General features: G+C 31.9%; 1 long non-coding RNA gene across 1 annotated transcript; it reads left to right on the top strand.

Moving 5' to 3' along the window:
* The first annotated feature begins 2,724 nt into the window (after positions 1-2,724).
* Positions 2,725-3,272, top strand: LOC107020171. Its single transcript, XR_001456807.2, has 2 exons — positions 2,725-2,809; positions 3,025-3,272. It is a non-coding gene; the product is annotated as an uncharacterized LOC107020171 (long non-coding RNA).
* Positions 3,273-6,395: the final 3,123 nt, after the last annotated feature.

Raw genomic sequence — 6,395 nt, 5'->3', positions numbered from 1 at the left:
AAAATTTCATGGACTATATCACATGAAAATCGACAAAATCTACGTTTACCTGCTTTGGGGCTTGTTCATACTTGAAAATGCGTCTGTTTTTCCCACGGAACGAATTGGTCCTTTGCTAAGGTATTAACTCCATGAAAAATTTTGGTCATTCCGTTTAGGGAATTTTAGGACACAAAAATTTCATGGACTATAGCACACGAAAATTGATAAAATCATTATTTACCTGTTTTCGAGCTCGTTTGAACTTGAAAATGCATCCGTTTTCCTGCGGGACGAACTGGATCCATTTCTAAGGTATTGACGGACGTCCATGAAAAATTTCGATCATTTAGTTTTTGGAATTTTGAATCACAAAAACTCCATGGACTATAGGACACGAAAATCAGCAAAATCTGCATTTACCTACTTTGGGGCTCGTTAGAACTTGAAAGTGCATCCATTTTCCCTGTGGGATGAACTGGGTTCATTGCTAATGCCTTAACGTACGTCCATGAAAAACTTCATCCATTTTGTTTTGGAAATTCTAGGTCACAAAAATTCCATGGACTATAGAACATGAAAATCGGCAAAATTTGTGTTTACCTGCTTTGGGGCTCGTTTGAATTTGAAAATGCTCTCATTTTCTCCGCGGGACGAATTGAGTTCATTGTTAATGTCTTAACAGACGTCCATGACAAATTTCAATCATTTCCTTTAGAGAATTTTGGGTCACAAAAATTCCATGGACAATAGCATACGAAAATCGATAAAATCGACATTTACCTGCATTGGGGTTCATCCAAACTTGAAAATGTGCATGATTTTTCTGTGGGACGAATTGGGTACATTGTTAATGTCTTAATGGGCATCTATGAAAAATTTTGGCCATTTCATTTTGAAAATTTCAGATCACAAATTTTTCATGGACAATAGCACACAAAAATCGATAAAATCAACATTTACCTGTATTGAGGCTCATTTGAACTTGAAAATGTGCACGTTATTTCCGCGGGATGAAACGAATCCATTGCTAAGGTCTTTATGGACGTCTATGAAAATTTTTGGCCATGTCATTTTGAAAATTTCGGGTCACAACAATTCCATTGAGCACATGAAAATCAGCAAAATTAGCGTTTACCTTCTTTGGAGCTCGTTTGAACTTGAAAATGCATCTGTTTTCCCTGCAATGCACTTGGTCCATTGCTAAGGTCTTAACGGGTGTCCATGAAAAATTTCAGTCATTGTATTTCAAAAATTTTGGGTCACAAAAATTCCATGAACTATAACACATGAAAATCGATAAAATATGTGTTTACCTACTTTGAAGCTCGTTTGAACTTAAAAATGCTCCTGTTTTTCCCTGCGTGACGAACTGGGTCCATCGCTAAGGTCACAACGGATGTCCACGAAAAATTTCATCCATTTCGTTTTGAAAATTTCGAGTCACGAAAATTCCATGGACTATATCACATGAAAATCGATAAAATTTGTGTTTACATGCTTTGGGTCTCGTTTGAACTTGAAAATGCGCCTATTTTTCCCGCGGAACGAACTGGGTCCATTGATAAGGTCTTCACGTACGTGCATGAAAATTTTTGGTCATTTCATTTCATTATTTCGGGTCACAAAATTTCATGGACTTTAACACATGAAAATCAGCAAAATCTGTGTTTACCTGCTTTGGAGCTCGTTTAAAAATGCGCATGTTTTCACGGCTGGGAAAAACTAGGTTTATTTATAAGGTCTGAATGGACGTCCATGAAAAATTTTGACCATTTCATTTCGGAAATTACGGGTCACAAAAATTTCATGGACTATAGCATACGAAAATCAGTAAAATTTGCATTTACCCGTTTTGGAGCTCGTTTGAACTTGAAAATGCGTCTGTTTTCTCCGTGGGATGCACCGAGTCCATTGTTAAGGTCTTAACGGACGTCCATAAAAATTTTTGATCATTTCATTTCGGAAATTTTCGGTCACAAAATTTTCATGGAGTATATCACACGGAAATTGACAATACAAGCTTTGGGCTCGTTTGAATTCGAAAATGCATCTGTTTTCCCCGCGGAATGAACTGGGTCCTGAGGCTTGAGGGTTAAGCCTATGAGGCTAGCATGTCGAATGATGCTGGGTTCAAAAACTTCGTTTCTAAATGGGACAATAAGTCTAGCGGGTCAAGTCCATTTTAACAGCTCTAGGCATGAATGAGACGTTTGTCAAACAGAAATTGCATAGCTAAGCTAAACTTTTAATAAATAACATAACTACGTTTTTTTAAAGTTCGATAACATATTTAAATTTTTTTCTCATAAATAAAAGACGAAATTTGCTGTCTTGACCACAATTTTGGATGAATTTAATTAAACTTGATCAATGTAAGTAAGTTTATTGTAAGCATTTTTCATTGTTCACCAATAAACAAAATAGTTAAGCAATCCTTTTTTCAAAATTCAAAATTGGGAAAGAAATTTAAGTAAGTTTATTGTAAGCATTTTTCATTGTTCACCAATAAACAAATCCTTTTTCCAAAATTCAAAAGTGGGAAAGAAATTTAAGTAAGTTTATTGTAAGCATTTTTCATTATTCACCAATAAACAAAATAATTAAGTAAATCCTTTTTCCAAAATTCAAAGTGGCAAAGATATTTACCCTTTTCAAAATTGGAAATAAACATGTGGCAAGTAATTAATGATTTTAGGTATTATAAATAGTCACAATAAGAAACATTCTAATGTCAAAAAAGGAGAAAACTTTTATTTACACAAAAAAAACATGGCTAAAGCTTCAACCATTCTTTTGTATTTGGCCATTTTATTGATCTTTTCATCTGGTTAGTCTCTCACTTTTAAAATTAAAAATGAGTTTTCCTATGTTTTTACTACAACAATTTATATAATAATATTAAACTTTTTGTAACAATGTAATTTAAATTACTAATCTCTTTGCTTGTGAATATTTTATTAATTCTGAGTCTATCTCTATTCGATTATTGTTTATATTTTTGTGCAAGGTGCTAATAATTCTTTTTTTTTGTTGAATTATCAGATGTCATTTTGATGGGACAAGCATGTACTTTGGCATCAGAGTGTCCATCTCGATGTAGGGTTGGAATTCCACAATGTGTTGATGGTGTGTGTATTTGTTGTGTTGGTCCAACATGTCAAGGTGATCAACAAAACATTAATCTAGGTCAAATATTATGATCTTACAAGATTATTAAAGCTTTTTAGAGCTTATTATATGTCAATCCAACATATGATTATTGGACATTAATAAAGATTATTATTATAGTTTATCAAAAGAGTTGACTATTTATAAAATCGTTTCATATTTTAAAGTTTTGACTAATATCTTTATAACTCACAATCATTATATTTCACTGTTATTGTCAATCTAACATTTATAGTTGTCAATAATTAGTATTAAAAATATGCTTTCATCAAACAAGCAATTATATATTATTTGTGATGGAGTTAGAATTTTCAATACGACATCCTTCGTAAGGGGTTAGGGGAGCAATACCTATAGTCTCTCTTTACTCTTATGAATAATTGCCCCTTGCCCGATTTAATCTAAAAAAGAAAAGAGTAAGGGAGTAGTACATACAGTCTCACATGATTCGAGGAATATTTGGACATTTTGGAGCCATTTTATAGGAATTAGACGATTTTTTTCATTCTTTTTTTTTGTGTGTTTATTAGCCATAAATATATTATGAAATAACTTTTGGATAATTTTTTTGAAAAAACTTTATGTGATTCTCCTTAAGCAGTTGGGGAGCAGTATGTATAGCCGCACCATGACTTGCGGCATTTTTAGGCATTTAAGAGTCATTTTATATGAATTAGGCAGTTTTTTTTTTAATTTTTCGTGTGTTAGCTAGTGAATATTTGATAAAATGAATCTCGGGTGATATTTTTTAATAAACTTTACGAGCCCATCTTTAAAGAGTTGGAGAGAAAAATGTATAGTCTCACCATGATTCGAGACATTTTTTTGGACATTTAGTAGCCAATTTATAGGATCTTTTTCAATTTTTCGTGTGTGTGAGCCCATAAATATTTGGTGAAATGACTTTTGAGAGATCTTTTAGAAAACTTTACAAGACCTTCCATAAGGAGTTGGGGAGTAGTACGTATAGCTTCACCATGAACCAAAGCATTTTTTGGCAGTTAGGGCCACTTTAAAGAAATTAAACGATTTTTTTTCTCAAGTTTTCGTGTGTGTTAGCCAATGAATATATTTGATGAAATGAATTTCGGACAATTTTTTTATAGAACTTTATGAGACCCTCTTTAAAGAATTTGGGGAGCAGTATGTATAGCCGGACCATCATCTGAGGAATTTTTTTGGTATTTAGGAGCCTTTTATAGGAATTATGCAATTTTTTAAAATATTTCGCGTGTGTCAACCATGAATATTTGTATAAATGACTTCTTAGAGAACTTTGAAATACTTTTTTACAAGATCCAACGTATGGATTTGGGGGAACCGTACGTATAGCCTGACCATGGTCCGTGACATTACCTACTAATATTTGGTGAAATTGATTTCAAGTGATTTTTTGGAAAAATATCACAAGAGTTTTCGCAAGGGTTGGGAGACGTACGTATAGTTTCACCATGAGGCATTTTTGGGCATATAGAGACCATTTTATAATAATTAGGCGATTTTTTTTATTTTTTCTGTGTTAGTCTATAAATATTTATTTGATGAGGCTTTCTGGCGATTTTTTGAAGATATTTACGGGATCCTTTGTAAGGAGTTGGGGGAGAGGTATGCATAGTTACACCATAACTCAAGGCATTTTTGGGCATTTAGAAGCGATTTTGTTGAAATTAGGCGATTTTTTTTTCCAATTTTGTAGGTGTGTTAGCCCATGATATATCTGATGAAATAGCTTCGGGGCAATTTTTTTGCAAAAACTTTACGTGACCCTGCGGTGAGGGTTGGGAGAGTAGTACGTGTAGCCTCATCATAATCCGAACATTTTTGGGCATTTTGGAGCCAATTGGGGAGTAGTACGTTAGTCCATGAATATTTGGTGAATTAACTTTCGGGTGATTTTTTTGAAAAACTTTGCAAGACCTTCCGTAAGAATTTTTGGGAACACTATTTGTAGCCTCACCGTGATCAAAACATTTTAGGGAATTTAAGAGCTTTTTTTAGAAATTAAGCGATTTTTTAAAACTTTATATGTGTTAATTCATGAATATTTGGTGAAATGACTTTCAAATAATATTTCATAAATTTGTTTATGAAACACTCCGTAAGGAGTTGGGGTAGCAGGACATATAGTCTCACCATAATGCAAGGTATTTTTAGGCATTTAGGAACCATTTTATAGAAATTATGGGATTTTTTCAATTTTCCTTGAATAAAGCCTATGAATATTTGGTGAAATGGCTTACGGACAATTTTTTTTGAAAATGTTTATGTACTCCTTGTAAGGAGTTGAGGGATTAGTACGCATAACTTTATTCTGATCCGATTTATTTTGAGTATTTAAGAGCTAATTTATTAGAATTCGTCGTTTTTCTTAATCTTTTTACTTGCGGCACTATAAATATTTGGCGAAGTGACTTCCATTCGCATTATTGAATGTTAGCCTATAAATATAGTGCATGTACAAGCACAAACTCAATATTTACTATTTTATATGTCTTAATTTATGTGGCACAAATATAATTAAGAAAGTCTACCAAATTGTAATGTGACTTTTAAATATTTTACTAAATACATGATTTTTTAAATAATATATGTTAATTCTCTCTATCTCAATTTATGTGGTATGGATTTTTTTTTTTTTTAGAGTTAATCAATTTTTTAATATATTATAATGTATATATTTGTGCTGCCTCAAGAAAAATATGACCTCAAGAGAGGTCAAAAAACCTACCTCCTAAGGTTAATTTTTTAGGGCTAAAAAAATTATTAAATGTAAATCTTCAAATTTATTTATTTATTTATTTTCAAAACTTATCTCCGAAGGTGTTTGAACATATGATTTGGTATTAATATTTGAAATCACGGTCTCAATTTATTTTTTAAAAGTAAAATTTGACCTATAAATTTGTACTTGTTTATTAAAAGACCCGTTACTTTATTTAATCAAAAGAGACTTATATTCAACATAAAAAGATTATATATACCATATGAAATGATTATATTAAAAAGTAACTAGTTACTACTAATATTGACCAGTAATCTTTATGAAAAACTTTTTCTATCTATTGATTAAAAAAATATGAAAGGTATGTGATTTTTCATCTATACTATGATTACTTTAGGACATTCTATGTATACAGTATAATGAGTTCCAATTCTTGAGAATTAATTAGAGCATTGTTTATTTATAAAGATTTAAGAGGAAGGTGGAGTAAGAAATGCCTGGGGGGGGGGGGGGGGTTTTATAA

The sequence above is a fragment of the Solanum pennellii genome, chromosome 5 (assembly GCF_001406875.1).
Source record: "Solanum pennellii chromosome 5, SPENNV200".
NCBI lineage: Eukaryota > Viridiplantae > Streptophyta > Magnoliopsida > Solanales > Solanaceae > Solanum > Solanum pennellii.
This window is presented reverse-complemented; position numbering and strand designations above follow the sequence as displayed.